This window comes from Ambystoma mexicanum, chromosome 1q (assembly GCF_040938575.1).
Source record: "Ambystoma mexicanum isolate Mex_15411 chromosome 1q, UKY_AmexF1_1, whole genome shotgun sequence".
NCBI classification, from domain to species: Eukaryota; Metazoa; Chordata; class Amphibia; order Caudata; family Ambystomatidae; genus Ambystoma; species Ambystoma mexicanum.
In genome coordinates, this window is record NC_090922.1 from 1,539,004,881 (window position 1) to 1,539,025,443 (window position 20,563).

At 47.0% G+C, this 20,563-nt stretch overlaps 1 protein-coding gene across 1 annotated transcript in view; it reads right to left on the reverse strand.

Annotated features, from left to right (window-relative positions):
* The window catches only part of LOC138551316 (zinc finger protein 182-like), a 43,483-nt gene extending 24,642 nt beyond the window's left edge, over positions 1 to 18,841 (reverse strand). Inside the window, exons 1-3 of the mRNA XM_069642477.1 lie at positions 18,683 to 18,841; positions 17,367 to 17,430; positions 12,687 to 12,746 (exon numbers count right to left, since the gene is read on the reverse strand). The gene's annotated coding sequence lies outside the window, so the exon portion shown is untranslated. The remainder of the gene's footprint in view (positions 1 to 12,686; positions 12,747 to 17,366; positions 17,431 to 18,682) is intronic.
* Positions 18,842 to 20,563: the final 1,722 nt, after the last annotated feature.

The window sequence follows — 20,563 nt, forward strand, 5'->3', positions numbered from 1 at the left end:
GCAAACAACCCGACAAATCAACAAAAGGATCGGAGAACATAGATCTCGAATCCGATGTAAGTCTAAATCTGCACCAATGGTAGAACACTTTATCGAAAACCATCATGGTCCAGACGATATCCTGTGGTGGATAGCAGACACAGCACCGAACACAAATAACGTGACCAACTCACTCAACCACAAAGAAGCGTGGTGGATATTTAAACTCAAAAGCACTACCAACGGCCTCAATGAGATAGATCCCATACACCTCAGCAGATAAACACATTAACTTTAGTCTTACTCTCCTCCTGCGACCCCTCATGAACTCTTCTGTCCTCCAGATGAGACCACGAACGGTGACAACTTGGCTCATTTTACTGGATGTTGTACAAAATTGTTCCCCATACTTTGCTGCCACTCACTTAAACCACAAGGACCTAGTCAGAGTCGCGCACATAAAGCAATGTGCACTGAGTTTCCCAAACGCGCATGCGCCAGCGATTAGCATCTCCAACCCCAGACAGGCACATTCAGTAATACTATAGAAGATCCGGCACAGGCATGCGCGATCGCTGAACACTACTCGCGGTGCGCATGCGCACCAAGTACCGCTGTGCACAGCGCGGCATCTTCTCCATTTATTGTCAAGAACTCCCCTACGGGAACGAGTCGCTTTGCTCTCAAGCTGCCCACGCTAACTTACTCGCCAGACTACAGCCCACTCTGAACCATACCAAAGGTAATCAGAACCTCCTGTTACTTCTGTAACACTTTATATACACAATATATCGGGATCGTTCACTCCCTTTCCTTATTTCTTATGTATTTCTCTTTTACTAATACAGACCAGACAACGAATCTGGCCCTAATTCAGCAATCTTCAAGATGAAGTCAGACTTCTGCTGACCTTGGCCAACTTACCGGCTTCCTATGACTTTCCAGCATGGTTTGGGCACAGTAAATACCCAGCAAGGTGAGCGCTCCACAATCGCACGCTCCCCAACTACCACAGCTTATAAATACCCTGGACTACATGTTTCTGACTCTTACATGTATTTTTCTGACTCCTGCAGCCCTTCACAGCCTGCCACCAACGCCCAGAAGCCCACCCAACTCTGCACCCTAATTGTCTTGGCACAAACAATCCATAGAATCTTGCAGCATCGCAGCCCCCAAGGTCAGTTCTGTCTCTCCCTTGCCCCCGATTCTATTGTGGTGTACCATAATCTTGGAACAGATTGTGTTCTTTTAATTATAACAACAGTTTTTTACTTTTGATTCAGACACTAATAGTCCCCATATCTCTATTTTAGGGAGACCTATTCCAGGCCCAAGATGAAGGCTACCAGCCGAAACGTCTTTAGGACCAATATCTGCATACCTCTCCTGGTCCCAAAAACCTTTTTGATCTAAATCTAGACGTCGACCACGTGTTAGGTCACCCTTCAGCCTGGCTACAGACAACCAAGAATTTTCCCATTTAATGTGTTTGTTTTGGGTTGTCTCGCATCTGAACACATGATAATCACTTGTCACTAATGGTGATGGTAACTTTGTTCTTTGTTTTATTGCATTCTGCCAATTAATTTGGCCATCATAATGATGTGTGGACAGGGTTAAGACTGTGCTCTAACCTCCTGCACACCAAGAATCTCTGAATGAAAAACTTGTTTTGCATTTTTGTTGTTTCTCGGTAAAAACAGTCGTGTATCAACAATTATGGATGCATGATTTATTAAATGCACCAAGCAGCAAAATAAACTTATAAGCTGTATATAATACCTATTTCTGTCTGAACTACTTCATGTACATTTTCACATTTACAGTGTTTTTGTATTTCTCTGGACACAATAGAAATTACTTGGGCCTACTAGAATCAGAAAGTAGTCCCGCCCCTATAATGTTACACGACAGAACAAACCCCTCTTTGTTAACCAAGTATTACTAGCCCAGTGTTCTGTCGCTTGTGGGCCATCCCTCCAGTTACCACCAACAACTGGCTGTCCACATCTGACAAAATCAAACTAAAAGTTGCCTCCCTCACTGACAAATGCATAAATAAGACAGCTCCACTTTATCTATCGAATAGAATTGTCACGAAATCTGTAACTAGAACAACCAGACTCTCTAATACGAACTGCCTTCTGATTCCCAGATTCAAATTGGCCAGAGCTGGAGGCAGTAGTTTCCAGGTTAAGGCAGCCCAACTCTGGAACTCGCTACCATCCCCCCCTTAGAGCTGAGCAGTCATACCAAAAATTCCAACAGAGCTTAACAAAGAGGTTCAAAGACACTGGGCCTCATTACATGGACGGCGATAAGGGTTAACGGTCACCGTTAATGGTACCGGTGACCGTTAACCCTTACCGCCTTACTACGAAGTCCCTTTGCGGGTTGGAGAATTTAACGCCTGCTTTTTGCAGGCGTTAAAAACCAACCCGCAAAGGGACCAGGGAGCTAATTACGGTACCGCAATTTGCGGTGCCATAATTAGCACCTTCCCCATTCCCATTATGCCCTATGGGGCAAAAATGGAAATGGGGAAGGGCAATGGGGCAAGGGGGAATTACCGCCTCACCAACCTTGGAATAGGGTGGTAATTCCCCTTTCCACCAAGGCGGTGTCCGGTATTTTACCGGCATGGACCAAGGTGCTAGTAGCACCTTGGTCCACCGCCGTCCGTGTAATGAGGCCCGCTGACTTCTAAGTGGATCCATGACATCTTGACAAACTGGCCCACGTCCCTGCATACACTCCAGCAAACTGTGTTGTCTCTATAGACTACACTTGCCTGCCATCAGCCTAGAATCTGAATCTCATACCTGTAAATATACTGTATATATGTAACTTGACTATGGGCCTCATTCTGAGTAGGGCGGTAAGGGTTAACGGTCACCGGTAACGAGACCGGTGCCATTAAACCCTTACCGCCCTACTACGAGTTCCCTTTGCGGGTCCTTCATTAACGCCTGCTTTTAGCAGGCGTTAAGGACGGGACCCGCAAAGGGACTCCGGGGTTAATAACGGTACCGTAATTTACGGTACCGTTATTGCCGCCTTCCCCCTTCCCATTGAGCCCTATGGGGGCTCAAATGGGAATGGGGAATGGCCCTGGTGAATAGGGAATTACCAGTCCCTCCGACCTCGGAATGGACTGGTAATTACTCCATTCACCAGGCCGGAGTTTGGACGAGTTCGGAGGTAGCCATGCCGCAAATAGCGGCGTGGTTACCATTGAACTCGGAATGAGGCCCTATGTGTAACTATAGTGTATGTGTAAATGTATTTTTATGTGTAACTAAGCTTTGAGTGATCTTATGCAATGCACCCTAATACCCTTGGGTCTGGCGCGCTATATAAGTAATAAAACAACCAAACAAACAAACTTTGCCGGTCCATCCAAGGCGGACCCGTCAGGAACGCCTCTGCCTGAGTCCTGTACTCCGCTCTCCTGGCTTCTCAGATCCGGGACATTCAAAGCCGGACGGTTCCTCCAGGTAGGGACTGACAGGTTGAATTGATCTTCTTTCCTTTTAATTGCCAGTAGCTGAAAAACTCGTTTGAGGTAACTAGACCGCTCTCTATGGTTCTGCAGGGCCTTCAGTATGGCTCTGCACCTCTCCCTTCTCCCAATACTAAAACTTTAGGTCTTCCACTGAGTGAATTGCTTTCTCCTTCATCCCAGTACGTAAGGGTTACACATCCGTTGAGGAGTACATACTATTCCTTTTTCCAGTACTTCCTATACAGACAACTGGACATAAACATATAGCAACACGGGGGAAAGTCTTGGTGGGAGGAGGGTAGGAGTGTGGGTTAGGGTTAGGTGGGCTATGGGGATACCATGATCACCCCAGGTCGTCACTAATCCCATAGGGGGATTCCCTCCACATTCTTTATTTTAATTTTACTGTTTGCTTATTAGGCGATTATACAATATGAAAATACTGTTTCAAAGTGAGGGAGGGAGCGGGAGTGGGAAATACATTAAAATACATAAAAAACACAATATTTAAGAGCAGTGAGGGAAAGGAGGACAATCCTACTATGCCTTGTGAGTATTCAGAACGTGCAAGTGCAGCAAGGAAGAGGGCAGGGGGGTAAGTGCTGGGGGGGTCTGACCTCATGGGTGAGCCACAGATGAAGTGCTCGGAATGTTAAGATGTACACGGCCTGGAGCCGGAAGGGGTGTAATTGCGAACCTCCAGGGCGGAGTGTGTAAGTGCAAGTGCAGGGGATAGACAGGAGCTGGGCCAATTCGGTGTGGGATGTCAGGGCCCCGTGGATGCATAAAGGCCCAGGACACCAATCGCAGCAACTGTGGGATTAGCAGGGCAGGGAAGGAGGAGGTAAAGAGGAGAGTCTTAAGGAGCTTCTGGAATTTAAGAAGATCCTGCTCGAGGAGGGACCCAGCTGGGGAAAACAAAGGACCATCTGCCCACTGTTTAGCAAAACGCTTTACACCCAGAGAGCTGAAGCCAGAGGATCATGGTGGTATAGAGGGAGAGTATTTAGTAAGATAAAATTGAAGATAGTGTGGTCCCCGGGCCCAGACCGCCTTGTGGTTGATGCAGAGGGATTTGAATTTAATCTGTGCAGCAACCGGGAGACAGTGAATACTTTTCAGGGCAGGAAAGATGCAGTCCCAAGGCTTAAGGCCAAAGATAAGTCTTGCTGCCCTATTCTGGATTAGCTGGAGGGTTCGCAGTGTCGAAGATGGTAGATTCAGGAGGAGGCTATTGCAATAGTCAGGCCTAGATAGAACCTGGGCTTGGGTCACATTGAGCCTCTGGGGGAAAGTAAGAAAAGGGAGAATTCCATTCAGAAGGAAGAGCTGAAAGTGGGACTTCTTGGCAAGGTTATGAGTGTGAGGGAGGAAGGAGAGAGAGGAGTCGAAGATGACTCAGAGGTTTCTGGCTTCAGAAGAGGGTGGAGGGTGAGAGCCCAAAGAGGAAGGCCAGAGTGAAGGGTAGGAGGGAGCAGGGGTCCCGAGGGGAAGGATCTCTGTTTTACAGGCATTGAGGCAGAGATTGTTGGCAGTGCACAAGGACTGGATGGCAGATAGACAGTCAGGGATGATGGCAGGTGCAAGAAGACTGGTAAGCAGTTTGGAAAAAAAGCTGTGTGTTGTCTGCGTAACAATGGAAGTTGGAAGAGAAGGAGGAATTGAGGTCTGCAAGCAGAGCAAGGTAGATGTTAAAGAGCCAGGGGGAGAGGATAGAACCCTACGAGACACCAAAGGTTGAGCGGAAAGTAGGAAAGGATAAGGTGCCCAGGATAACCTGGGAAGAGCGTACAGTAAGGAAGAGTGTCTGCCAGTACAGTGCCCGTTCCACGATACCAAGGGTATCGTGGAGCCTTTGTATGAGGATGGAATGATTGACTGTGCCAAAGACAGAGGAGAGATCGAGAAGGATAAGGACAGCTGGAGAGTTGGAGTCCAGTGATGAGAGAAGTTCTTCATAGGTATTCAGAAGAGCAGTTTCTGTGCCTCTGCATGCTCGGAATCCAGACTGATTGTCGTGGAGACCACCAACAAGTTCAGTGTGTGAGTTGAGTTGGGGCAAAAACAACTTCTACAGCAGTTTCCCCAGGAAGGGGGTGATGGAAATATGGCGGTAGTTGGTAGGGCAGGTAGGAGCTGATGGTTTGCAGATGCATTGCAGAGGGCCCGGAAGGGAGAAGGGGAAGAGGAGACGTAGGAGGGGTTGGCTAATTCCCTGCAGATCTTGAAAATTTCAGCCGTGTTAATGGATGCACCGGAAGCCCGTGCCTGAATGTGGGTTCTTTTCTTGGCACTGATGTAGTATCTGTATTGTCTTTGGAGCAGGCGGCAGGCCATTTTGTCAGAGGATGAGCCTGAGGTTTGCCACTTCCGTTCTGCTGCCCTGCACTTATGTTTCAGGGACGCACATTCAGTGTCGTACCAGGTGTTAACCATAGAGGCAGGTTTCAAGCGATCCTCATGACTGGGGCAAGAATGTGGAGAGTACTGGTCATGGAAAGGTGTACTTTGCTGAAGGCAGAGTCAGAGGAAGAGTCAGAGGTGGGGAGGTGAGGGGTGATGAAGGTGGAAGCGAAGGCAGCCACAGACACTCGTTTCATCAGGGTGATGTTAGCAAACAAGGTTGGTGGGACTTTCGGAGGGCGGTCAGGTGTTCTCCCTAACAACACACAATGGAAATTATACCCGACGCTGATATCTGGAGAAACGGTGAGAGCAGTGGGTATATCAAAAACCACCATTGTGCACCCAGTGATGGACCCTTCAACTGTCATTTTGGGACCTATTACCGAGTAACATACATATCTGTTAAGTCCATCACCTGTAAATCTTTTAGGGAGGGATGTGTTGTGCAGATTGAGGTCCACCATCTATTGCACACGGGATGGGGTGTTTTTAAGTGTGCCCTCAGATAATGTGGTAGCAGGGATGGCAGCATTGAAAGAAGGAACAGGTGGCAATGTAGCAGAGAAAGACATACGGTGGTTGGAGGACATGCAGGTATTGATGGATTCTATACGCGAGTGTCTGCGGGCCACCCACGACAATGAGGTGGGATATATTCGTACAGCTGAGGCGGTAAAGGTAAGAGTAGACCTGTTTAAGAGATTACCCTGCACACCCCAGTCATTGAATCTCTGCTGAGTCAAGGAATCATCGTACCGACCAGAAGTATATGTAAACCTACATTTTGTCCTGTTAAGAAGCCGGGAAGGAGGTTTATCGGTGAGTGTGCAAGATCTGAGAGATATAGATGCTGTGGTGATAACTTCTTTTTCTGTAGCCCCAAATCTGACTACCATTTTGTCCTGTATACCACCGGAGGCCACACACTCTACTGTGGTTGATTTATGTTCAGCATTTTTCTGTGTTCCTATACACAAGGACAGTCAGTATTGATCAGCATTTTCTCATAGTACAGTCCAGTACACATGAATCCATTAGCTCCGGTGGTATACAGAGACCCCCAACCCTCTTTTCTCAACAATTAAAGAAATATTTGGATGATACCAAACTTCCAGGAAAATCAGTGATAGTCCAATATGTTGATTTGTTGATCGCCCCACCTTCAAGGACAAAGCTTCAAAGGAAAAGCTGCAGTTGTGTTCCCTTAGGGTACGTTACCTGGGACACAACATCATGGCAGGAGGTCAGCTGATATCCAGTTCACAAAATGAGTTTGTGTATAATATATCGAGACCGAAGGCTATAACCAAGATACAAGCATTTATCAGTGCTGTTGGATATTGCTGACAATGGATACCACGATTTGTATAAATAATTAGACCACTCCGGAATTATACCTGACTTAACACAGTTGAGCTACTGCAATGGACGCCAGAAGCTGACAAGGCTTTTGTTAAGGTCAACCGGTTACTAGTTTAGGCCCTTGCACTGGGCCTACCTGATTACAAAAAGGGATTCACATTGTACTGTCATGAAAAGAACGGGTTTGCTCTGGCGGTTCTCCCCAGAAGCATGGAATTCACCATAGACCCGTAGCATATTACAGCAAGGAGTTAGATCCGGTTGCAGCAGGAATGCTGCACTGTTTGTGATGAGTGGTGGCTGCCGCCCTAGTATTTGTATTTGTATTTTGTTTATTTGTATTGCGCACCATGCCCGCGGGCATCAGGGCGCATGTTTAGAAAAGGTAGTTACAGAGAAGAGTTACATAGATAGGTACAAACTACATTGTATAAACATATTTACAACAAAGATAAGAGCATGAATATATCACAGAATGGCAAAATGGTCAAATATACAGTATATACAGCTAGTAACCAGTAGGGGTGTCACGGTATTAGTTTTATGACGGTACAATAACCTTCTTGTCAAATGACGGTATATCATGGTTATCGCGGTATAGCAGGTGGAGTTAACTAATCTTAACAAATATTTTCTAAAAGGTCATAAATTGGCAGATTTATCATCACAAACAAAACCATGCACCCAGGGCCAGAATTGGGCTTTTCAACATACTTTCCACTGAAATGCCACCCCTTGCTTGCACCAAACACAAACGCACGTGTGGAGAGGAGGGGGAGGTGGGGCCCTGCTGCGACTGGCAAAGCAAACTGAATAGCTTTTCTTAAGTGGTCATTTAGGCTTTTAGCTCCCCCACTGGCTACTGGTGAAGATGAGCATGTTGCCATATTGATAATCTGCATGCCACAGATCAATGGAGTCTGATGGTAGTATACGCTTGTGCGCATACACACACACACGCACACGCACTCTCTCTTTACGTTACAGCCTTTAGTTTACTTCTGGGCCAAAAGGTGTTCAGTAATCACGGACATGTTACCCTTTGGTATGGCAGCAGGAAATACCCACAGAGATGATTAAATTTCGCAGTGTGATATATGTAAATTCAATGATAGAACCAGGGAAATCCGCCATTGTCATATGTTTAGAAAACATTATCCATTATAAATATATAAACCCCAAAGCCGCCAACCCAAAGTCCCGGGAGGATAGCTCAGCGTCAACGTGCGTGCCTTGGAAGCAAGACGACACAAAGCAACACAGGTTCGATCCCTGGGTCCGCGCTTAGAAACCTCTGGGTGTTTAAGCACGTTATAAATACGCAACTAAGACAAAAACAATTACGCAACAAAATAAACCCCTTTCCTTCTTGGCACTGTATTTATTCTTCCTATTGCTAACATGTTGATTTTGTGTCGGGCACGTGTGGTTTATGGAATGGCATTAAAAACTGCTCAAACTGAAACTACTTGGCAGACGGCACATCGAACAGTGCAAGACCAAGACTGCGCAGAACTTGCTTACTGCAGCCTTTCCAAATCAGATTGAAAAGCACACTTAACGGTATGAACGGTATACCGGTATAAACAATATGACGGTTATTATTGTTCAATTAAGTGGTTCACGGTATCTTTAACGGTATACCGTAATACCGTTACAACCCTAGTAACCAGTTTGCGGGTGATTGCAGCATGAATTACAAAGTGGAGGCCAGTGCATCCTGATCGTGTAACCAGCGTTTAGTTCTGTTTTTGAAGGAATGGATGGCTGGCACCTTCCTAAGATCATGAGGTAGGGTGTTCCAAAGCTTAGCAGCCAGGACTGGGAAACTCGAGCCTCTAGCTGTCTGAAGCTTGATGCTAGGAATGGTTAGTGTGTGTGCCTGTGCAGATCTCAGGGGTCTAGACGCTGTATGTTGTGTGAAGCGCGTGGACAGGTAAGCCGGTGCAGCATTATTTTGTGCCTTGTGGGTTAGAACGAGAACTTTGAGGGAGATGCGAAGTGTAATGGGAAGCCAGTGTAAGTTACGCCTGGTGGATGAGATGTGGGAACGTCTGGGGATGTTGAGAGCAGCCCTAATGGATCCGGGTGACCTGGAGTTTATCAAGATTTCTTTGACTAGTCCCTAAGTAAAGAGCGTTGCAATAATCAATTTTGGACATGATGAGGGTTCTGGCTAAAATCAGGCAATTAGCCGTTGTCAGGAAGGGGCGATAGGCTGTGATGAGTTTACACGTGTACGATGATGCTGAGACCACTGAGTTTGTTTGTCTATTGAGAGAGAGAGTGGAGTCTAGGTAGATCCCCAGTGTTTTCGTGACGTTGGTGACTTTAATAACATTTCCATCAATAATGAAGGAATTGTATTTGGGGTCAAGTTTCGTGAGTTAGGACTGAGAGCCTAGGATGAGTAACTCAGTTTTCTCATCATTGAGGCAAAGCCCATGATGTGCCATCCAGGCCTGGATGACCGAGTAGACTGAGTTGAGTGCGTTAACATCGGTTACATAGTCGCCAGTAATAGGGATGAGTATCTGGGTGGCGTCCGCATAATTCGTGTAGGAGACACCCAGATAGTCAAGAATATCAAAAAGCGGTTTGGTAAACACGTTGTATAACGTGGGCGATACACAAGAGCCTTGTGGGACTCCGCAGGGAACATGTGCTGGGTCAGCCGCGGCTAAACGTGAGAAGACCCTCATGGATCTATTTGCCAGGAAGGAGCTGATCCAGGAGGTAGCTGCATCAGAGAAGTGAGCGGCTACCTTAAGATGATGGCAGAGGATTTGGTGATCGACCAAGTCGAACGCCGCAGAGAGGTCGAGGAGGAGCAGGAGAGCTTGTTTGCCCTCATCTTTCAAGTCCTCAATTTGGGTTTTCAAGTCGATCAGGGCTGTCTCCGTACCGTGTCTAGGACGGAAGCCAGATTGTCTAAGCCCTAGTAAGTTGTTAGTGTCAAGGTAATTCTGTATTTGGAGGTAGGCTGCACGATCCAGAATTTTGAGTAGGTAAGGCACCGTGGTGATGGACCTGTAGTTGGAGGGATTGCTAGGGTCAAGGTTGAGTTTTTTAATTAGGGGGATGACCCATGCATCCTAGAGGTTGTCGGGTACTGTGCCCGATTTGAAAGAAGAATTGATAAAGGAGGTAATGAATGGGGCAAGGTCAAGAGCTGCTTCCTTTACGACCGGCGCCGGGCAGGTGTCACCTTGGCAGTTGGAAGGCTTGAGCTTCAGGATGATGTTTTCAACTTCCTTAATGGTGAGGGGTGAGAAGCTGAAAGGTTTGAATGAGTGCTTCGGCACCGGGGTATTGTAGGACTGTGGGTTGCCCGCTGAGTCCAGGAGGTGGCTTTTTTTAATATTAATTTTGGCTTGGAGCAGGGCAATTTTGTTTAGTAGTGCTTTTTGTATATTGGAGCACCATTCAGCGTCCGGGGTACACGTATCCAATGGAGCGACTAGGGATTCTAGTTCCTTAAGGATCTTAAAGAGTTCCTTGGTGTTGGATTGAGCTTGTGTGATCCTAACGTTATACACTTCTTTTTTGGCCGCAAGGATAGCTTCTATGTACGTGAGGGAAGCGGTTGCAAGGTTGTTTCTATTGACTAGAGTGGGTGAGCTTTTCCAATGTGACTCAGCTTTTCTTTTCACTAAGCGCAATTCATGTAAGTGAGGGGTGAACCATGAGTTGAGATGTTTGCAAGGTTTTTGTTTGCGCAGTTTGAGTGGGGCGATAGTGTTGAGAGCTTTTAACAAGGCCCGGTTATAGGTATCTACTAGGACAGTAGGGTCCGAGCAAGTGGAGGAGGCCGAGTTCAGTAACGGGAGGATAAGGGGGAGTAGTTTCTCAACCGTAATATCCTTCTTGTTTCGTGTATAAGTGGGTAGGGCAAGGTTAGGTTTGTCCGAGGTGGAGCAAAGAGAGGTTCGCCTTGGAAGGTGGCAGTGACATACGCAGTGGTGTCATTATAGCTGAAGACTAAGACTAGCACATGTCTGTTTCAAGAGAAAGCAAGTATGAGATGCTCTTATTGACCTTGTCCAATATTAGCCTGACGAGGTGTTCAGTTTTGAATTCATCATCATTGTTGCCTACTGGCATGTAACTTATACATTCTGACCCCTACAGGAAGGAAAGCTGAATACAGCGATACCATGACATGCTGGACTCCCCCCTCTTATCTCCCCCTCTTATCCACCTTTATTTATTTAAACTCAATCATACAGGGTATAAATCCAGCAATTTCTTTGCCTTGAGCCATACGTGGTATGCCGCTGAGGTCACAACCAGATATTGTGCACAAAATTAGATACCCAGAAATGATTGGACCGGTAGCAAGCAAATTTACTATAACTTTTCACATATTCCTAATCAAGAGCAGGGCAGGCCATAAGTACATGCCTTGAGGTTTCAATATTAACTGCATAATCGGGACAATCGCTCCTCCATCGGTGTACCATTTCACACCCCACATAGTCATGTAATGGTAAAATACTCATGCGCAGGTACATGCTAAAGCCTATTAAGGCCGGACTGCATAGTTTCGTCATATAACTAGGAAGATTTTCTGCGAACTGTCCCTGATGTGTATATAGCACATATCGCCTCATGTTTGCTTGACTAGATTTGGACTGAGCACGATCCAATGAAACTGTTTTTGCTCGTAACTTTTTAGGAAAAAGGGCGTGATCACGTTCATCCGGGAGAAGGAGATCACTTTCTTCTAAATGTGCCTTTACTGTGTGTAGCAATGCCTTGTAAGCTATACTACTAGCTCTCAGCCTTACATGCTCTATTGTTAAGCACAGCAGAGATCTTTTTACAACACCCGTATTTATTTTGAGCCAAAATTTACATCTGCCCATTTTCCAAAGGCACATTAAGGACTGCAGCCCTAATTCCAGCGTTATTTCTTCAACCGGGACAGATCCAGAGAGGCCCAGTAGTGGGCGCAGAATTTTAGCTTCTAATTTATGGAGCCACTAGACCGCTTTCTCAGGCAGGACTTCCAGAGCGTACATTATTGCTGGAGTAATGGACACCTTATAGGCTTCAAGCTTGTCCTCAATAGAGTGACCCCCATTCCTATCTAGAACACCCTTCATCACTACCCATTTCCGCCATGCCTCAGGTGGGAGAGCCTCAGAATAATATGCAAGGCTGCGTGTGGCCTTTATGGGCAGTCCTACGTATTTATATTCTTTCACCTGCTTCAAATATGTCCCACTCACAGCCCAGGAGTATGAGGTACCTTCTTGTGCCCTCGTTCCAATTGTCATTATTTTTCAGATTAATTCTGAGGTCATTTTGCTTAGCACGAGGGGAGGAAGAAGCATAGAGAAATGGAAGAGGTAATGGCCACAGGCAGGCTGCCTCATAAGCAACAATGTGTGCAGAGAGACATACATATATCAGAGCAGTTATTTACCTTTTGTAGGCTGTGCTTCTTACTTTTGCTAAACACGACACAGCAATAACGTATCCAGCCCTGTGGAAAGCAAATATCATATGATTAATTAATCTACATACTGTAAGCATTTATATGATGGAGAAAATACATGATCAAAATGTCCAAAGAAAGAGCTGCATATCTCATCCCGCACCCTCATAACCCGCCCTCCATCACATACACAGTAGAAATGCTTATTTGAAAGTTTGTGAAGGAAAAGCATAGGCAAGTCAACGTTTCTCCTACTACAAGGGTGTGGAATAGCCACACTGCTTTGTTTATGCTGCATTTTCACCATACAGCATTTGAGATGTAAAGGAGCAAGTGGTCCCAGGAACACAGCCACCGCTCAGAACCTCGCAGAGTGACTGAAGATACCCGAGCTGCACCATCACCAGCAAAGCTGGACTTCAGAGCAGATAAACAGACATACTCAATGCTGAGAAGGGGCCCTGTGCCTATCCTGGGGTGGGTGTCCCTGATCTGTGTTCTACATCTATACTAAAGCTAGTAAAATAGCCTCAAGCCTTCTATTATTAGACCGGGTCCTGTGCCTATGCTAGGTTAAATGTACCTGCTCTGTGTTCTACATCTATACCAAAGCCCTTACTTGCTATTATTAGACCGGGACTTGAGCCTATGCTAGATCACAAATACCCTCGCTGTGGAATGCTGGTGTTGCCCTTAAAAAGACACCTATTCATTATTGTGTCCAGCGTGGATGGGGGAGACTACAAGGGAGCTGGTTTTGATTGCTGCTAGGTCAGCATTTCAAGCTATGAGCTGTGAAAGGAGCGAAGATGGCCGGGAAACAGAGATTCTTAGATATCTATAGTTCTTTTGCTTGGGGAAAGGCAGATTGCCTGCATCGGCCCCCCAAAAAAAGTTTAAAACATGACTTTTTAATCATTGTATATAGATAAAGGGCCTCATTACGAGTTTGCCGGTCTGAGTACAACGGTACCGGTAAGCTTGCTGGGACCATTGTATCTGGACCGGCAAACTCTGAGTTGTGCTTGCTGGTGCCTTTTATTCCGCCAGGTCTGACCTGGCGGAATGAAAGACAAACGCAAGCACCGCATGCCTCTAGCACAGGCACCGTTATGGACAGTGCTGGTGCTACAGGCATCCCCAGTCCCATTGAGCCTTATCGGGCTCAAATGGGAATGGGGATCACCCGATTCCAGCACCCGCGAAAGGTCAATTAGCGGGTCCGGCAGGGCCGGAATACCCTGGTAATTTCCCATTCGTGGGTGCTGGATTTTTTCTCAAGTTTGGAGGTAGCCTGCTTTTATTACAGGCATGGCTACCTCCAAACTTGTAATGAGGCCCATTTTGAAATGCACATTTTAACCCCCATTTAAAGGGTCTCATTACACGGATGGCGGTAAGGATTTACCGGTACCGGTAAAATACCGGTACCGGTAAATCCTTACCGCCTTACTACGAGGTCCCTTTGCGGGTTGGGGGATTTAACGCCTGCTTTTTGCAGGCGTTAAAAACCAACCCGCAAAGGGACCCAGGGAGCTAATTACGGTACCGCAATTTGCGGTACCGTAATTAGCGGTACCGTAATTAGCGCCTTCCCCATTCCCATTATGCCCTATGGGGAAAAAATGGGAATGGGGAAGGGCAATGGTGGAAGGGGGAATTACCGCCCCGCCAACCTTGGAATGGGGCGGTAATTCCCCTTTCTGCCAAGGCGGTGCCGGTATTTTACCGGCATGAACCATGGCGCTAATAGCGCCATGGTTCTCCGCCATCCGTGTAATGAGGCCCAAAGTCTTGTTAAGGAACTGGGATTGTTCGTTAGGCTTCTATATTTGGAGCGACAATTGGGCCACTTTGAAAACATTGTGTGTGCAGAGAGACATACATATACCACAGCAGTTACTTAGCCTTTGCAGTCTGTGATCCTTATTTTTTGCGGAACACAAGGACACACCAATAGAGTTTTCACGTCTGGAGAAAGCAACCATGATCATTGTTAGGTCAGATTTTCAGTTTAGTGCTAATCTCCCTCAATTGTGAGAAACACAGATTTCTTTGATGTATAGCGGGATTCTTTTTCCCTATACCTCAGTAAGTGGGAATCTTTTTCTACACTCATAGATTCTTTAAATCGTGTAATGGGTTTCATTTTTAAGACTCTCTATAGTGCCCATTTAATGTTATCCTCTTTGACACCTTTATGGTATATACCTTTTATTGTTGCAGGGTTGCCTACTTTCTCTGGCTAATCTTGTGAGAAATACAGTTCCCAAGGGTAGAAAGGATAGTTTAATCCGTTCTACATTTTCTTTAGTGAAACCAGCACTCGCGTACCTTATGTGGAGTGCTGGGGAGATACAATGTATCCCTTTCCCACTACCACTGTAACATTTCTGTTACAGGGACAAGTTTAACCTAATTGGCTGGTGGCAGTGAACCTTTTTCCTAATTTGGTGCACCCTTACCGCAGGCTGTTTCCACGGCTGTGGTAAAGGCACCCATGGGTGCCCATTTTACCAAAATGACCTGTCTTCTTTTTTTGCCATTTTGGTGTTTCTTGTCCTTTTTCTTGGTCCTTCCTCTGGCCTCCAGGGCGAGAAAATGGTTTGTGTTCATTTTATCTCAGGCAGGAGACCTCAGTCAAGCCAACCCAGGATCCAGACTGTCTGTGAAGGTAGGAAGCGAGGGAAAAGTCCAAAACTCTGCAGCACTGCCTGTAAGCATCCAGTTTCAACTGGGAGGCTGGTTGTCTAGAAAAAGACTGCTAACCCCCCCCCACCCCCGAAGGTTGAATGTTGCATGCTTGAGTGATTTGCTGGGTTCCTGCATAAAAGTCTGATCCTAGAAACTGAAGATATAGTCGACCACTTGACCTGAATCCCAAGAGGAAGATGAAGAAACAGCGGCTGAGATGAATTCCAGCATCTGGAGAGCCTGCTGTGTAACCAAAGTCTGCCGTTACCTTTCCTACTAAGGGACCTGGGTAATCCAAAAATAAAGATCCCGACCCAGAGTCTGGTGAGATTCCACTAGACTCAAGAAGACGTGCATTTTGAGCCATCCTACATCGAGCTGTGACCTTGCCGGGCTGCAATACCCCACCTACCCAGGGACCGCGAGCCAGTATGTGGTGCACAGTCTTCTGAATCGAGCTGAAACTTTGGTGGCATCCTGCTGGACTGATTCCAAAAGGTTCCCTCACCCGACGAGAATCCGACCAGTGATATTCAGTCTTCTTCTGGCTCTAGAAAAAGGTGCCAAAACCACAAAGCCACATCCATCCGCGAAGACAATCTTGCCGGGAACCCTCCCAGTTGATCCCTGCTTTAAAATCACTTCCAGTGTCCTGTCTTCAGTCTACATGACAAGAAATTCATCGAGGAGGCTGATTGAAGCCTGAAAGAGAGCTGAGTGTCATCTGCATAACACTGAAAGTTAGACGAGAAGGTGGAGATCAGGTGAGTCAAAGGGGCCACATAGACACTGAAGAGCCAGGGTGAGAGGATAGAGCCCTAGGACCACCACACGTGGAGAGAGAGGTGGTGGAGAGAAAGGACCCAAGTTGGACCTGGGAGGGTCGGTCCAGGAGGAAGGAGGTCAGCCACGCCAGGGCCCGACATGATGCCCAGGTTACAGCAGAGTTGATTGATCAGGGTGGCATGATTGACGATATCAAAGACAGAGGAAAGGTCAATGATGATGAGGAGAGAGAGAGGGCTGGAATCAAGATTAGAGAGCATATCTTCACTGGTGTTCAGGAGAGAGTTTACCATGCCTCTGGCTGATCTGAAGCCAGACTGATGGTCATGGGGACTACCAACAGATTCAGTGTCGAGAGTAAGCTGAGAGATGGCCAGCTTTTCCAGGAGATTGCCTGGGAAAGGATTGATAGAAAACGGGCAATAGTTTGCCGGACAGGAAGGATCAGTAGAATGCTTTTTTAGGAGGAGGTGCACAAGGGGGTGCTTGAGGACAGAGGGGAAAGATCCAGTGGTGAAAGAGTGATTACAGAATTCGGCCAAGGCTAGAGCGAGGGTGTCGATGTGGTCCTTGATGGTTCTGGAGGAGCAGGGGAGTGCCTGTTTGGATGACACTTTGATAGATCGGACTTGTTTGGCAACATCGCCAGGTGTTGTCAGAGGGAAGGAGAAGAAAGGAAGAGGAGAGGAGAGGTGGCCAATGGGGGCCTGAGAGAGGTAGAGGTAGAGGGAGAGAGACAGAGAGGAGGAGGAGGAGGAAAGCGAGGACAGATCAGTTTATCGAGTGAGCTGAGAAAGGGGAGCAGAGATTCTTGTATATCTATAGGTCTTTGGCTTGGGTGGAAAGGCAAATTTGTCTGCATCGATCCCAAACAAAAGTTTAAAACATGTCTTTTGAATCACTGTGCACAGATAATGTGCATTGAAATGCAAACGTTTGCCCCCATTGAAACTCTCCATTGAGGGCTGGGGTTGCTTGTTATCCTTCTCGCCTCATTGCAACATGGGGCCAATTTGAAAACATTCTCCAGGGCCACTTTTGGTACTTGGTCCAGCGCTTGGTCCAACGGCAGGAAAATAAAAGTAGAGAAATGGAAGAGGAAACAGGGAGGGATTGGGCATGAAGCTGCTTCATAAGCAAAGCACAATGTGTGCAGAGAGACATACATATATTATAGCAGTTACTTACCATTTGTAGTCTGTGCTTCTTACTTATTGATGAACACGAGGACAATCCAATAGAGTTTTTAAGTCTGGAGAAAGCAAACATTATCATATGATTAATTCATCTACAGTAAGAATGATCTAATATAAATACTCCAATCATTTACAACACATTTAGAGAAAACATATAATCAAAATTTCCAAAGAGTGAGATGCCTCTATCCCCCCTACCCCACTCTTCCCTTCGTCACCACCCAACCCCCCCATCCATAGCAAGTTCAAAACCCTCTGCATTGTCCACAAACTTTTCTGGGGCCTGGGGCCTCAATACCTTCAACTCTCTCTTCCTAAATATCTTTCTTCTCAAGCTCTTTGCTCAACTCCCTCAGTGTCAGTCGCTTCTCCAAGCAACAAATTGGTGGTAGATCGCTCTCTTCGGCTGGGGCCTCCCTCTGGAACAGCCTCCCTGCATCCCTGAAACTTGAGGAGAACCATCTCCGGTTCCGGAAGCACCTCAAAACCTTCCTCTTTGCTTCTGCTTTCTCTCTTCCTCTCCCCTGCTGAACTCCTGGCTGATATTGAAATTGCACTGGTCACCTAGCCACCCTCTGATCTCGGGCCCAGGTCCCCCCACCAGTTGCACCTCTACACTGCCTCTTTGGGGAGTGTTTTCTGTATCCCTACAGTCCCCTACTAGCACTTGACAACTGATGTCTGCACTTACCCATGCACTTGCCACCAGCTAGGCGTACTTTTTACTTATTGCTTTTATTTCTTCTATTTTCATTTTTTTACTGTCGATCCCATGTACTGCATTGCTCCATCCCCCTGCATAATTTTCCCCTTCCCCTGCACTTGCGAGATCTCAATGTCACCTGACCTAGTAGGAATGTTGTCTCCCCCTCCCAAGCCTTGTAGCGCCTTGAAACACTTGTGTATAGGCACGTTAAAAATGCCATATCAGATCATAGACAGGAGAGAGGCCTGAGAAGGGAAAGCAGAGACAAGGCAAGATGCCTCCTATAGACTCTTCTCACCACAGGGGTGTAGACTACCCCCCACCATAGCACAGACAGGAGAATGTCTTGAGAAGGGAAAGCAGAGGCAAGGCAAGATGCCTCCTATAGACTCTTCTCGCCACAGGGGTGTAGACTACCCCCCCCCATAGCACAGACAGGAGAATGTCTTGAGAAGGGAAAGCAGAGGCAAGGCAAGATGCCTCCTATAGACTCTTCTCACCACAGGGGTGTAGACTACCCCCCCCCCAAAGCACAGACAGGAGAAAGGCTTGAGAAGAGAAAGCAGAGACAAGGCAAGATGCCTCCTATAGACTCTTCTCACCACAGGGGTGTAGACTGGCCGCTGTCACTCATCTGCAGCACATTATGGTATAATCACTGCTTCCTCGCTGCTGCAGCGTTTTCCCCCTAGATCCTGAGCTGTGGGAGAGGAAGGGGGCGACTGGAGCCACGAACATGCACAGTGCAGAGATGCAGTTCATCCGAGCATGCACAGTGCAGTTATACTGATCATCTGAGCATGCGCAGTGCAGAGATACTGAGCATGGGCAGTGCAGAGATACTGATCATCCGAGCATGCGCAGTACAGATATACTGATCATCTGCGCATGCGCAGCGCGGAGATACTGAGCATGCGCAGTGCAGAGACACTGATCGCTCAAGAATGTTCAGATCCAGTTATTAATGCGCTGCTCGGTGCTTAAAGACAGATCAGATGAGCATGCGAAGTGCATAAATAGCAATCACAAGGCATGCTCATTGCAGAAATACTGATTATCCAAGCATGCGGAAACACAAGGTACTGAGAAGAACAAGCGCAACAAAGACAGATTAAAGAGAGAGCATGCGCAAGGCAGAGAGAGTGATTTGCAGAGCCTGCGTACAGTGGAGACACTGGAAAGAGCATGGCCAGTACTGATCCACTCCCAGCAGACTCCAGAATGAAACACTAATAAAAATAATGCATGATATGCAACACAAGTGCTGCCAAGCTAAAGAGAACTATTTCTTTCTCATCATTCTTCTTCAATATTATTTAGATATGTAAGGTTAAGTTCTGATTTTGTTCATAGTTTTAGCTAAACGTTTCTGAATGGGTTAGTCTTTGGGGCCTCATTACGACTCAGGCGGAGGACCATGGTGCTTTTAGCACCATGGTCCATGCCGGTGTCCCCCATGGCAGAATGGGGGATTACCACCCCATTCCGAGGTTGGTGGGGTGGTAATCCCACGCCGCCATGGCCCTTCCCCATTCCCTATTTTGCCCCATAGCCCATAGGGCTCAATGGGAATGGGGAAGGCGCTAATAACGGTACCGCAAATTGCGGTACCGTTGTTAGCACCAAAGTCCCTTTGCGGGTCCCTACTTTAACGGCTGGAAAAACCAGCCGTTAAGGTCGGGTCCCGCAAAGGGTCCTCGTAATCAGGCGTTAAGGGTTTAACGGCGTCAACACCTTTTACGGTGCCGTTAAACCCTTAACGCCAGGGTCGTAATGAGGCCCTTGATGTTTTATATTGGGATAACATGCTAGATACCCAGTCTCTAGTAGAATTTACCATTTCTGTTCATTGTAATCTTTTCAAGGCCTCCAAGAGAGTGCCCTGTCTTGTGTTGATACCTTGTGTGCTGGAAGCACACCGCTCAACTCAGCACTCTTGGTGGTTGTTGTATCCGCCCTGCGTCCCGCAACGCGGTGACGCAGGGCGCCTGAATAAAAGCCCCACCTCCGCGAGTAGGAGGCAGTTCCGGGGCATTCCGACCTGCAAGTGTGTGTGTGTCTTTATTCGCTACTGCCGGAGCTGCGTAGCTGAGGCCCACCTCCGCAGCCTCACACGTTCTATCCCCGGACCTCGCAGTGCCGCGGATTGAACACAACACTGGCGACAAGGGACGAGGAACCCGAGACACAGGCACAATGCACGATCAGCTGATCGCCGTGGCAGCGATTCATCAATTTTTGGAAACCCGGTAGGGGGTGTGGGGGCACACAACCCCCCCGCCCAAAAAAAGAAATAAATAAATACATTTGTTTTTCTCCAAAAACACAATCGGGTGATTTCACCCGCCTTTGCAGCACAAATGGTTGAGAGCTATGTTATCCTCTCTCGATGTTGATTTATAGCAAGCTCGATCTCCTTGGTCTGCAGGGTTATAGGTCCAGAAGAAAGGGGTCTTCCATCGATTGCTTCCACAGGTTGCATG